Genomic DNA, 14955 nt, shown 5'->3' with positions numbered 1-14955 from the left:
GTAAAAGTTATTAAGATGGCAGGGTCCCAAACCTAATAAAAAACTCTCTTTATGTATATATAAACGGAGAAAATGAGTAGGTGTTAAATGAAATGTGTTAAATGGGGTTTTTCCTGTTTTTTTTTGTGGTTTTTTAGTAGTTTTGACCCCATAAATGTGTTGGGCATGATCGAATAAATAGGAATTCACAACTTGATCATGTGTTTTTGACGAAAATTTTTTATTTGAAGCCTAAAAAATTTACAAAGATTTTAGACCGTTGATTTTTTGAATCTTATAAAAATTCACCAATTTATAACAATCGAACACTTCAAGAGCTGATCCGTATAAAATCAATTTCATAGATTACGTCTATAGTAAAAAATTTAAAAATAAAACAAAAAAACCTAAAAAAACTTATTTAGCTGGTATCATTTTGCACCTACCCATTACTCTCTCTCTCTCTCTCTTTCTCTCTCTCTCTCTATATATATATATATAGGAAAATGGGTCTGTGCTAAATTGCATGCTAAATAAGTTTTTTTGGGGTTTCTTCAGTGCTTTTTTATGCGGTTCCAGCCATATAAATGTGTTGGGCATGGTCGATTTACTATGAATCTACACTTGAATCATATGTTTTCAATGAAAACAATGATGTTTGGAGCCTAAAAAATTTAAAAAGATTTTGAACGGTTTCAAACTTTATAAAAACCCACCAATGTGTTGGATTCAAACGCTTCAAAGAGTTGATCTTTCTAAAATAAAGTACAGATCACATCTTTACAGTCAGAATTTAAAAATAAAATAAAAAAATCTCGAAAAACCCTTTTAGCACACGGTTTAGCGCGGACCCATTATATATATATATATATATATATATATATATATATATATATATATATATATATATATATATATATATATATATATATATATATATATATATATATATATATAAATAAGCGCAACTGTTATGTGCCCAACCTGAGTGGAACGTTTCCACCCGTTGGATCTTATTATTGCTCTCCTTTCCCTCATTCTCTCCTTCTCCCCTCTGAACTCACCCACGACTGAGATGACGCCTGAATCCTCTTCTCTCTATATCTGATGCCTAGATCATCTCCCCCTCTCACGCCGGATTGCTGAGAATCAGGTATTCTCCCATCCCTCTCTCTGCCCCTCTCTCCAGCCATCTATTGAAATCATGTCTTTCCCTATTTTTCTTTGCATCCCACCCTCTTTCTTGTTTTTTGCCCCCACCCCTCTCTTAAACGTTCTCCTTCTTACCCTTCTCACCCATCCTCTGCCCTCTTTCACCCCTCCGCCCCCGCCCCTCTCTGGGAGAAACCCTAGAAACTCCAAACTCACTACTACGTAAAGCAAACACATGCTTTTGCTATTTTTTCTTCTGAGATTTGTTTAATGGGGTTGATATTCGTATTTAAAAGAAAATTATTTTGGGTACTGAAATTTGATGCTTCGGATGGGGTGGTTTGGACATCTGGGTGAGCCCTTTATTTTGTTTGAAAAAATCATCTGCTTTTTTCTTCCTACAATTGTAAGTATATGAGAATTGTTTATTGTTGAATGTGTTCTTTCTTACTTGCGCATATGAAGGCATATTAGTCATGAACGTGCTTTCATTTCAAAGCATTGTCTATAAATATTGCAACTAAAACAATGTTTTCAGATTGACTAAACTAAAATTCCAAGCTATACCCATGCCTCTATGCAGAGCCTTTTGTAAACTAAACTGGCAATTTAGGGTCGTGGCCCTTCACTAAGGTAGTGTTTGGTTTGCCAGTCTTGTTGGATGGCCTATTCGCCCAACTGAAATTGAAGAAGTCTAGCAAGATGTACAATGTATTGCAGGGTTGAGGATGAAGTTGGACATTTTTTTGGTCTTGTCCTTCCAAAATATATATAATCTAGAAATGATGGATCTTGACTTTAGTTTTGTACCTTCCACTCAAGTTGTGCATCTACAACCTTTTCTCTCTCTCTCTCTCTCTATATATATATATATATAATTTTTATCAATATTTTCTTATAAAAATTAATTTTTATATTTTTTTATTGCCAATTTTTTTCCGAAAAACACACGAGATTTATGAAAATTTTCAAACTCTCGCAAGTTTTTGAAAAAAGATATTTTGCCGTTTTTAACTTTTGTCACTATGGCGTCATGTGCTTGCACCAAGCGGAGGCCCTGTACTGCATGCTGAGTCTGATTCCTACTCCAAAACAAAAGACATGAGACACCTCTCTCTCTCTCTCTCTCCATGTTCAATTGGGTGTTCCACAAAGGATAAAATGAATTGAAAATTATTTTAATCTGGATACCAAAATGAATCCTACTTTTATATGCATTCAATCTGGATATTAAAATGATCCTACTGTTAGATGTATTAGCTTCTACGTGGGACTACAGGCCATTCGAGTTGGATATGAGCTGGATCATACTTGATTCAGATTCAAATCTTAATTTTGTGTAATAGATTTGAAAATGAACTTGAATATATATAATGAGATCCGATAATGTAGGTTGAATAATATATATGGTAATAGTTGATCTAGTGAAAGAGAACTCAGAACAAGCTTTTGTAAACAGTTTTACAAGATCAGATTTGATATGAATAGAAATAGAGATTAGACACAATATTGATTTTTTTTCATCAAGTTGAGGAACTATGTCACATGGGTGCGGGTGCGGGGGTGCGGCACTTTCAAAAACCTTGGGTGCGGGGGTGTAGCAGGGAAATGTAATATATATATATATATAATTTTGAAGTTTACTGTTGAGACTAAGATGTTTTTAGTAAATAAGTTTTTCTAAACTAGAGGTTATTTGCATCTTATTCTTTAATGAGGGACCTAGGTGTAATTTTGTTCCTTGGACTATCTCTATTTAACATAGAGATTAGCCCTAATTGAGTTAAGTGGTTCTATTATTCTCCAGCCGTCTCTCTCTCTCTCTCTCTCTCTCTCTCTCTTCCTCTTTCTCTCTCTCTACCTCGGTTTCTGCGCCTTTCATCTTACCTTCAACATGGTATCAGAGCAGCGTGCGACCTTGGGTGCCTAAGTTCCAGCATCATCTTCCTTCGAGCAACATCTCATCGGATAGTCGGTCCTTCTGTGTGAAGATCAGACCTGGCTACAGATCTGCAGTCAGACCTAGTCACGACTATTGACTAGAGGTCGTGACTCAGATCTGAAGCCAAATCTGGGAGCAGTTTGGAAATCTATTGAAGATGGATCGTTGTGATTTGGCAAGCTAGAGCAGCAGGTGGATATCTGGGTATTGAAGTCTTGGCATTGACGATGTTGCAGTTGGTGGTGATTTAGAACCTGTCGCACGGTGTGGACCAGATCTGTCTCCATTGCAGGCGTGTTAAAGATGGTGATCAGATCTGATCTGTTGTGGTCGTAAGTTGCTACTGTTATTATCGTTGTGGTGCTGGTGATCAACGGTCTTTGTGGTGACGTGGGTTGTTGTTCTTGTGGGTTGACGTGGTAATGTTAAATCAAATCATATTCAGATCTGATATTCGTTTTGGTGTAGTTGAAGTTGTCTACTGCAGATCTGCACCTTGGTTCCCAACTTGGTGTGCTTGCGCCTATCAAATATTGATTTGCTGGAGTGTAAGCATCTCAATAGTTTTACTCCATTAAAGCTCTAACATGGTATCGTGAAACTGATTTTATTTTGGCTGTCGTGATTTATATTGCTGAGAGTTGCTGTCGTGAGTTCCTTTATTTATGTTGATAAATACGCAACTGTCGTGAATATCTTTATCTATGTTGATAAGTACAAGTGCTGTGTAGAAGTCGTGAAATTGGAATTTTTTTTTGGCTGTCATGAGGTATATGGCTGGGAGTAGATGTTGTGAGTTAAAAGTACTTAGCAAAAAGCTGGGTGCTGTGTCGTGACCCTTTTGACACAGCTGTCTTTTGAAAACTGCATGTTAATAAGTTTTTTTTTAATCAGCAGGCATGATTCCCTGTTGTGCGAAAAAAAATTAATTATTCTGTTTGTGGGAACCGTGTCCCTTGAAGTGGGATTCTGTGTTGGGCACTGTGGTATCACACTCTAAGTCGTGTGTTGGGTGCTGCTACTGGTTGTCGTAGTGGCGAATGTGTGATGATAACACACTCTAAGTCGTGTTGGATGTGTGATCTTGATTTACAGCCTATAGTCATCCTTGGTTGAGGGGAAAGGTTTTGGTCAAGTTTCTTTAAAATTATATTTGGAGTTTGGATCTGAACAGTCGAAGGTCGTGTTTCTCAGATTTCATTGGTGAAGTCAAAACTTGATATACTCAGGCTTGCTGTTGATTGTGGGTATGCGTGTGTGGTTGCTCCTGCATTTTGTGAATCAAGCCCATTAGTTTATATTATGGCTCAAGTGGTTAAATCAGATGCAGATTCCTCCAATGATTGTGTAACTCTTAGCAGGGCTGAATATGACGAGCTCCTTGCTTTACGATCATCCAATTCAAAGTCTTCTGTTGCGGAGGTTGTGTGCTCGGCAAGTGATGGCCTATCTGCTCAAGGTGGTAGGTGGGTTATTGATTCTGGAGCCTCTGGTCACTTGTGCGGAAACTCGAGCAATTTTTTGAGTTTAAAACCTGTGACAGGTCAGAAAGGGGTACGTCTTGCTGATGGTAGCTCATCCCCAATTGTAGGGCAGGGAAACATGTCTATTACCCCTACTCTTCAGTTGTCACATGTTCTTCATGCTCCTTCGTTTCCACAGAATTTATTATCAGTCAGTCGAATGACAAAAGAGTTGAATTGTAGAGTGATTTTTGATCCTATGGGGTGCACCTTTCAGGACTTGCTGACGGGGAGAAGGATTGGCGGTGGCTATGAGGAAGGTGGTCTGTATTACCTTCACCAACCAGAGGTTTCGGCCCACTCTGCTGTTACATCATCCTCAAGTCCTTTATTGTGGCATCATCGTTTAGGTCACCTTCCAGTGACAAAACTTCGTCCTGTCATTCCTCATATACCTTCCTCAGTTTCTTTTCAGTGTGAAACATGTCAATTGGGAAAACATTGTCGAAGCTCTTTTCCCTCCGGTCAGAGTCCATCAAGTCAAGGATTGTTTAATCTTCTTCATGTAGATGTGTGGGGTCCGAGTCGGATTCCTAATAGGTCTCAATGTCGTTATTACCTAGTTATTGTTGATGACTTCTCAAGACTATCGTGGGTGTTCCTGTTAAAAGATCGGTCTCAAGGTCCTGGCATTCTTAAATCTTTAATTGCAGAGATAAAAACTCAATTTGACATATGTGTTAAAATTGTTCGCACTGATAATGTAATAACCGTGAATTTTATCAGATAAATAAACATGAATTTCATATTCAGAAGCTGCTACATGGATACTTTTATTGTTTGATTTTCATATCTAATTGGATCTTGGATGCCCTGCTTGGAGCTTCGATGTCGGATCCTTTTATATTATTTGGATCTTCGGTAATTGGATCCAGACAAATACCTAATAATAGATCTTTATTTTTGGTTCAGATCCTTGATATTGGAATCTCGATATCATGGTTAGATTTGGTAATGGATCCAACACTTATTATGTGGATCTGCGAATTTATAATCAGATCTTAAAGGAGAAAACTTTATACAAGATCCATAATAGTTTATTTTGGAGCCATATTCATCTACTGAAGGTTTGGATCCAAATTATATCATTTAGATTCATAGTTTCAATAGTGTAATAGAGAGAAAAGTTTTAGATTCAGGATCCATAAAGGGTCCATATTTATGTATAATATCATAAAAATAAAATAAAATAATAATAAACATAACTTATATATATACCCAAGTTAATAAATGGATCCACAGTTGGATCCATATTTCGGGCAAGCTGTGGAACCGCACCATAGGAGAGTCGCAGATCCGTTGGATCTCAGGTCATGGACTCGGACCCAAGCCCTGCCCCGCATACGAAAAATAAAGGGGAGAGGGCCCCTACCCGATAAATCAGTCGTTAGGGTTCATTTTTGAACCCTAACTCATCGTGGGGAGTGGCTGGGGAACGAAATGTACAGCCGCCGATGGCAGGGGGGAGATCCCGAACCCCTCTTCCATCTCTCTCTCGCTCCTCTCTACCTCCCACACCTCTCTTCCTTCCACTCGCCTCTTCTTTCTACTCCCGCACTCACTGTCTCACTGTCCCTCTCGACCCGAGCTCGCCAGCAGGAGCAACCGATGCCGGCGATCTCCCTGACTGCGACAGCCACCTCCTCGTCGTCGGAAAGGTAGGTTTTCCTGTTTTCTTCTTCTTTTGGGTATTATGTGGGTCGAGTATGGGGTGCGGGGGCAGTGAATAGGGATTTACGAGTGCAGTGAATCCCAAATCCGACAAGAAATTTTGGGGATTTAGGGTTTAAGCTACCGAAATTCCAGAATCTCCGATTTGGGGATTTTGGAGTTTCAATAGTAAAGAGATAGAGTGTCTGGCATGGATTTAAATCTGGGGAAATCGAGTTGCTATTCGGGATTTCACGGTGAACCCCAAACCGAAACCCCAAATCGTTGATTTGGGGGTTTTGTAAGTCTGTCAAAGAAAAAAAAAAGGGGTTTTCTATTCCTGCTTTAGGATTTCTGAAATTTTTCTTTTGGGTATTGACTGTGTTCGGTCATGTAGGGGTGGTCGGCAACACCTCCATCCATGGCATCTTCGAGGAGAAACGCTGGAACAGGTAGGATCAGTAACTTTTCTTGTGGGTTATTGATTGGGTCTGGGTGTGCTTGTGTTGGTCAAAAAAAAAAAATACTTGAATGCTGAAGGCTACTGCTAACCTAAACCGAGAACCCAATTTCTTGGATTTGGGGGTTTCTTGTTTTAGATTCATAGGATTGTTTCTTGAACGCAGAATGGGGGTAAGGAAAAAGGGGTCTCTTGGTGTTTTTGATTTCTTTCGTTGGTTATAGTTAAGGTATTTATGAAATGAGTTGGTTGGCGTTCTTGATTTTCTTCATTTCAGCACTTTTGGAGTTTTTCTCTCCATTTGGGTGTATTGTATTTTGCGTAAATTTTGTTGGATAGTCTGGATGTGGGGTTTAGTGATCTTGGAACAAAAAGATTCTCGGGAGCCTTGCTGCAATAAATGTACAACCTTTGATTGCGGCTGTGAAATTTTATGTCTGTTACGCTACCTGAAAGGGATGTTTCAAATATACCATATGTGGCTAATTGAAAAAGGTAGAATCATGGTCACATTACACAATTCGTTTGGATCTTGTCTGCTTTAGGAAAACATAGGCATAATTTCCTACAAATGATGCTTGTTCGTGGAGACCCTCGTCCACCTTGTCACTCCCCAGTCCATATCCTCATCAGCCATTATATTTTTCATTCAACTCTTTGGCTGTATGCATACAACCGTATCTATAGGTGGCATGTTGTAATTTATGGTTTAAATATCCGGTGTGATAAGGGGTTGATCTGATGACTTATCTTTGACCCTCCTACCAGAACAATTTCTTTTTAGGTTGTAGTTATACATGATTAACATCAAAACCCATGACGATAGGAATGGACTTTGTTTGTTTTACCTGTGCATGAACCCATTCCTCATGTTAATTTTCTTTACAATAGAGCATGTTATCCGTTCCAATTACTAATATTTGCTAATTTAGGTTCTGATGTTGCTTTTACATTGAATCTCTACTTTATCAATGCCCCAGTTTCACAGTTAAGCTCTCTTTATGACAATGAAATTTATACACTACACTAAATAGTTAATAATAGAAAAATCCTGAAGGAGGATGCATATCTGACTTGGAGGTTCAGATATGGCAAATGCCACGAACATAAAAACAATGTAAACATATGGGTTATATGATGTTTTGTTGACAGTTTAAATACTTGAGTAATATGTTAATTGGTGGATTGAATCACAACTGATTTCCTATTAGTTTGTTGACGGTGATTAGAGTTGATTATATGATATCTTGTTGGGTTCCATCACCAAATCGGATTTTTTTTTTTATATATTATTATATTGATTGATATCCAAGATAACTATATGTCATTTTACTGACTATATCAAATCTGTTTCAATGTTGGTTTAATAACTGATATCAAGTCTGAATACATATGTTTTCGTTACCCATTATCATGTTAAATTTTGAATTCTTTTATTATCTATTATCAGACTTGAGTTCCAAGTTATTTTATTTCCCATAATCGGTATTGTCTTCAAGTAGTTATGTTGGCTGTGATCAGATCTGAGTACATGTGATTATGTATAATCTTATACAAGTTGTATGCATGATATTGTGGGAAATTGAATATGCTGTAGTCTAATAAGCTTCTTCCTCATAATTTCTTAAACTGCATATTGCTTGACGATAAATGCATATTGAGCTGCATAGTTATTTGGGTCCAAGTGCATATTAAACTGCATAAATTATGATATTCGAAGTGCCTACTTTTTTGAAAGTTCTGATTAAGCTGCACCCTTGCTAACGTTAAAATGTCTATGGATTTGCTTATCCTCTAAGGTTTAACTTTATGTTAAAGTGTATAAACTTTCTAACGATCACTGTCCTAGCACACTACATACTTTCTGAAATTATCAAATGATAATAAAGACACCAGAGCACTATGGGAGGGTGTTTGGGAACTCCTGCCTAATGGGCAATATGGGTTGAATACCCGATACGGGTATTTGGACTGTTAGCTTGTGTGCTATGGCAATGCAATCAATGAAAAACTTAATCTTAAGTGTTGTGTGCCCGACTGATTTAAAAGGTATCGGGGCATCGGTGCTTACCGGTTTAAAGGTACCGAAGCACTCTGGGTAATAACAATAAGACTGATGAAAGACTTAAATTTAAATTATGTGGCCTGACTGGTTTAAAGGTACCGGGGCTTGTGTGCTTGACTGGTTTAAAGGCACCAGAGCACTTTGAGTGGGTTTATGCAATCAATGTGACAAAGGGTTGGGACTGTTTTGTACACCTTGGTAAAATGACTAAGGTTGGGGATTCTACTGCTATGATAGTAGAAGGAAGTCAGGGAAATGCCTTATACTTCGGGAATATAATTAAATGAAAAGTTTAACCCACTCAGATTCGGGCTTACCTTGGAGAGGGTAGGTGGTACAAAACTCTGGGGACATGTGTTTGTTTTCGAGCGTAAAACGACTCGTTGGTCCCAGTCCTCAGAGTTGGGGGACCCGGACTACCAAATGTGTCCTAGGTGGTAGCTCCATGTTCTTCTGCAGAAGTTAGGGATGCATCCTGTTTTGGTTTTGGCCTTTGGGAGATTCTCTCGGTCACTGGCCGCTCCCTTAGGATTTTCAGTCTCAGTTAAAATGTTCGGGTTAATAAAATACCCTTGAATAATATACCCCCGAACGTTTTCTTCTGAGATGGTTGCCTTGGCCCACGTGTACCCGTGGGATAAGAAAAGATAAACATTAATTAGAACAGTTAGGTATCACTGTGATGGAGTCATTAAAGAGACATTTGCATATTTTTCAGTATGCTTTATATTGTGAAATTGTAATGATCTGAAATCCTGAAATGGGTAAATACGAGGTGATTGAACTATTACATGAAAGTTATGCATGTTATTGTTATTGCTGTTGCATCGCTTACCTCATTTGCTTATTAATGTTGCATACTATGCCTTACCTGCTCAGTTATTGTTATTGCATAATTGTTTACCTGCTCCTGTCTATGACTGTTGATTTCTGTTGTTGCTTACTTGCTTATGTATATTTTGAAAATCACCTATGACACCCACATCTCATACTGGACTCATGATATACCTGCATTAAGAGTTACTGTTTTCCTACTTAGACGTGGTAGTCTAATTCCAATTAATTTACTATTTTTCAGGTAAAGAATAGGGTTTATGAGTGGTTGCGGGATGAGGTATCGGATCGAGATTTTTGGATTTATTGTTCCAGGGATCGCTTGGGTTTTCTTTTATGATTTTAACTCTGATGATTTTCATTGATATTGAAATGAAATAAATGTGTTGGGTTTTCTCTCCGCCGTAATGTCTCGAAATGTTTAGCCCTATTTTATTTCTTGTTTCCGCTGTTATAAAAAAAAAAAAAATCTTCAAATTTTGGGTTAAAAATTTCGGGGCGTTACAGATAATGCTCTTGAGTTCAATTCCAAAGACTTACTTCAATTCTACTCTGGAAATGGGATTCAACCTCAATTTACATGTCCCCATACCTCCCAACAAAATGGGGTGGCTGAGAGGAAACATAGACAAATCCTTAATGTTGCTCGGTGCCTTATGATTCAATCCAATATGCCTGCTACATACTGGGGCGATGCGGTTTTGACAGCGGGGTTTCTTATAAATCGCATGTAGTCCAGTTCTATAGTAGACCAGATCCCAATTCAAATTCTCCATCCAGAGGCTCCTCTCTTTCCTATCCCCCCTAAAGTTTTTGGATGAGTGTGTTTTGTGCATAAGCTGGGTCCTGATCGAGATAAACTTGCTGCGCAGTCTATTAAATGTGTTTTCCTTGGGTATCCTAAGAACCAAAAAGGATATCGTTGCTATGACCCTATATCTCATAAAGAGTATGTCAGTGCGGACGTTACCTTCTTTGAGTCTATTCCTTATTTTTCGAGTACTACTCCAAGGTTACAAGAGAGTCAAGGTGATGTTTTTCCTCTGCCAATTCCCCCTTTTCTTTTAGAGTCGTTCACTCCAAAGCCTGTGACTCCATCCTCTGGGGAGTCTCGATACAGAAACCCTCCTATAGTGTATACTCACAGGTTACCCCCTACCTCCATGCCCCCATTATCTTCTTCTCCTGAGGCAAGTATCACTGAGCATACTGAAGTTTCTGCTATTGATGAGGATCTTCCTATTGCTCTGCGAAAAGGGAAAAGACAGTGCACCCTTCATCCCATTTCTCAGTTTGTTTCTGAAGTTAATCTTGGGGCTTCTATGAAGAAGTTTATCTCGGCTTTGTCTGCCTCCTCTGTTCCGCTTCATCACAGTCAGGTTCTATTCGACCCCAAATGGATGCAGGCTATGAAGGATGAGATGAATGCCTTATGTTCTAGGGGCACTTGGGATTTGGTGGCTCCTCCAACTGATGCAGATATTATTGGCTGCAAATGGGTATATACCATTAAATATAACTCGGATGGGTCAATTGAACGGTACAAAGCCCGGTTGGTTGCAAAAGGTTATACTCAGACTTATGGTGTTGACTTTTTTGAAACTTTCTCCCCAGTTGCTCGTCTTGGCACTATTCGTCTTGTTCTTTCTGTTGCTGTGCACCATGGATGGCCCTTGTTTCAGTTGGATGTCAAGAATGCCTTTTTGTATGGGGATTTGCAGGAAACGGTTTACATGCAACAACCCCCAGGCTTTGAGGTTCAGGGGGAGTGTAAGAAGGTGTGCAAGTTGAAGAAGGCTATTTATGGCCTGAAGCAGAGTCCAAGGGCATGGTTTCACAAATTATTTGAGGTCATGTCTAGGTTTGGCTTTGTCAGGTCAGCTTCAGATCACTCCTTGTTCATCAAGAAAACCAGTGCTGGAATTGTTGTTATGGTGGTATATGTCGATGACATCATATTAACAGGCAGCAGTGCCCAAGATATTTCTGCCACAAAAGATCATCTTCAGAAACACTTTGTTACTAAAGATCTTGGTCACCTTCGATATTTTCCGGGTATCGAAGTTGCAAGAAACAAAGAGGGCTTAGTGTTGTCTCAAAGAAAGTATGTGTTGGACTTATTAAAAGAGACTGGAATGCTAGGAGCCAAGCCAGCTAATATTCCAATGGATCCCAAAACTCACATGTTCGATGAGAAGTCTGAGTATGTAGACAGTGCCAGCTTTAGATCCTTGGTGGGTAAGTTACTATATGTGACAGTTACTAGACCTGACATTTCATTAGCTGTGAGTAAAATCAGTCAGTTCATGGACAAACCTACAAAAGTTCACTGGGATGCAGCTATGATGGTTATTCGATACTTAAAGGCATCTCCTGGTAAAGGTCTGTTGTTTAAACGAAATCCATCTTTGGACGTTGTTGCTTACACTGACGCGGATTATGCAGGATCTGTTGAAGATAGGAAGTCAACATCTGGATTTTGTGTGTTTGTGGGAGGAAATCTTGTTACCTGGAGGAGTAAGAAACAAACCGTTGTAGCCAGGTCGAGTGCTGAATCTGAATACCGAGCAATGGCCCAGACTGCAGCTGAGATTATGTGGGTAAAATCAGTCTTAACCGAGCTTCAGGAGAAAGTATCCCTACCTATATTGATGATGTGTGACAATAGGGCTGCTACATATATTGCCAACAATCCAGTGTTTCATGAAAGGACTAAACACATTGAAGTTGACTGTCACTATGTTCGCGACTTGGTTCAGGCTGGGTATATCTGCACCGATCATGTATCTTCTGAAGATCAAGTAGCTGATGTTTTTACCAAAGCCCTGGCGAGACCAAATTTCTCAAAGTGTTGTGACAAGCTGAGCATGATTGATATCTATGCTCCAGTTTGAGGGGGAGTGTTGAGACTAAGATGTTTTTAGTAAATAAGTTTTTCTAAACTAGAGGTTATTTGCATCTTATTCTTTAATGAGGGACCTAGGTGTAATTTTGTTCCTTGGACTATCTCTATTTAACATAGAGATTAGCCCTAATTGAGTTAAGTGGTTCTATTATTCTCCAGCCGTCTCTCTCTCTCTCTCTCTCTACCTCGGTTTCTGCGCCTTTCATTTTACCTTCAACATTTACATTTAACAATTAACATTGTCATAATATCATTCATTATGCATGCAATATATCAACCTAAATATCAATCAAATAAGTAAAGCAATTACATAAATCAACTTAAATATCAATCAAATAAGTAAAGCAGAAAAGAACTAAATTACATACCAAAGTATATTCTGATGAAGTAATGGATCTTAATCATCAGATGCATCATTAGAAGGAATACTGGGCTTAGCTAAATCCATGTTTGTTATGTTGAAATTATGCTCTCCCTCTAAGTAACACTCTTCTGGGTTTACATCAAAAAATTTGGATGTTTCTTGTCTGCGTTACAAATCCAATTTAAAAATGTTAAATACAATACAAATATATTTAAATGAAAAACTAAGAAATAATCAAATAACTAAGAGAGCAAATTAGTACCTGTATTCATCATTGGTTCGCGAAAGTAATCGAAGATTTGAATGAACATATACTAAATTCTCTGCACGCTTGCTGGTGAGTTTGTTTCTCTTTATGTTGTGGATTTGAGAATATGTGCTCCAATTTCTTTCACAACAAGATAAATTAGTAGGCTGCGATATCAATCTTAATGCAAGACGTTGAAGAAGAGGTGTTTCTGATCCAAATGTTGACCACCATGTGATATGATCTATATTTTCAAACTCTTGTGTGACTTGATGTAAAAAATATACTTCAGGAAAAAGTCTTGTCATATACATATTTCTATGTCTTGATAGCTCTGGGTCTAAATTTGGAGGGACACGACCAATACCACCAGCCTACAACTTATTTGCATAATATTTTGGATTAAGAGAATGTGCCATGCAATGCAAATGAGTGTTGCTCTTATCCCATCTTCTGACTAAAATTGAATGAGTATGATTAAAAAATTCTGAATCATCCAATGCAAGATTTTTTTTCTTTATGCTTGAAAACTATAGCTTGTATTTTTTCAATCATATTATCCCACATTTCATAAACTCTGTGAATATTTCTCAAATAGGTTGCGTAAATTGAACTATACCACCCTGCCCTAAAATTTATCATCAAGAATGGATTTTTTAATTTTTTGAGCCTTGATATTATCATCAGCACCAATTTTCATCAGTCATCATGTTAACCGAAGCATTCTTCACTCTTTTAATCATCTTCACCATCACAATGATGGACACAAAACGTGTTTCAGCGACCTTCAACAATTTTAGGTCAGAATGCTTATTAAATATAATATTAGCACGATGGTGGTTAACAACAAAATTCCTAATGCTTTTGACATTTCTTTCTAAATCTTCAATCCATGAACATAAAGCATATGGTTGCGAATTTTCTTCTTCTTTGGGGTTATACCGGGAGAAAGTGTAGTTACACAACATAGAGTCTTAATTTTAGATCTTAGAATTAGAAAATGCCGCAAAAGTTATAGACCCAGGATAGATCATAGAATTAAGTGGTGGACACTGAAAGGAGCTAAACAAGGAATGTTTGTAGAGCAGGTAGTTAAGGAAGCTCTAAGAAGACTTGGATGGAGATGATAAGAAAGGATATGAATGCTTTGAACCTCACCGAGGACATGGCATTAGATAGAAATGATTGGACAGAAGGATTCATGTGGAAGACCCGAAATGATTTTCTTTTTTGGTTCATATCGCCGACCCCATTTTTTTTGGGATGAAGGCGTTGTTGTTGTTGTTGTTGTTTGGGATTGCAGATGCTCTTTAGGGTCAGATTTAAGCTGTGTGCTACACAGGGAGTCCAAAAAATATGAGGGTACTTACTCTCTAAACTCAACGCTGCACTTTTATAAACTGGAACGTTGTCTGTAATGATTTGTACCACTTTCTGATCACCCAATTCTTTTATGACTTCTATAAACAACCCCTTCAAATACTCTGCATTTTTATATTCCCAAGATGCATCAACTACTTTCAAGAATATTGAGCCACTAAGCGAACAAGCAATGAAATTGATCAGTGGATGCTTTTGAATATCTGTCTATCCATCAGACATAATAGAAACTCCATTTTGCTCCCATGAATATTTTTTAATATCTTTTTCAAAATCTCAAATTCATTTCAAATTCCAAGTTTAGATTCAAATTTCAACTTTTTCAAACCAAGTTCAATTTCTGAACCTCTTATGCCGAAAACAGGGAGGGGCTCAGCCCTTCCCCTGCCGAAAACAGAGGGAGCAGGGGGGGCTCGGCCCCTCCCCTGCCGACCCAACAAGAGAGCGAGAGGGC

General features: G+C 38.2%; 1 long non-coding RNA gene across 1 annotated transcript in view; it reads left to right on the top strand.

Annotated features, from left to right (window-relative positions):
- Positions 1–1006: 1006 nt before the first annotated feature.
- Positions 1007–14955, top strand: part of LOC149815823 (uncharacterized) — a 33647-nt gene continuing 19698 nt past the window's right edge. The window contains exon 1 of the long non-coding RNA XR_016427951.1: positions 1007–1132. This is a non-coding gene — a long non-coding RNA (uncharacterized LOC149815823). The remainder of the gene's footprint in view (positions 1133–14955) is intronic.

Source organism: Nuphar pumila, chromosome 15, assembly GCF_984573655.1.
Source record: "Nuphar pumila chromosome 15, dmNupPumi1.hap1.1, whole genome shotgun sequence".
Classification (NCBI taxonomy): domain Eukaryota; kingdom Viridiplantae; phylum Streptophyta; class Magnoliopsida; order Nymphaeales; family Nymphaeaceae; genus Nuphar; species Nuphar pumila.
Note: the sequence above shows the minus strand (reverse complement) of the source record. Positions and strands in the feature narration are given on the sequence as shown.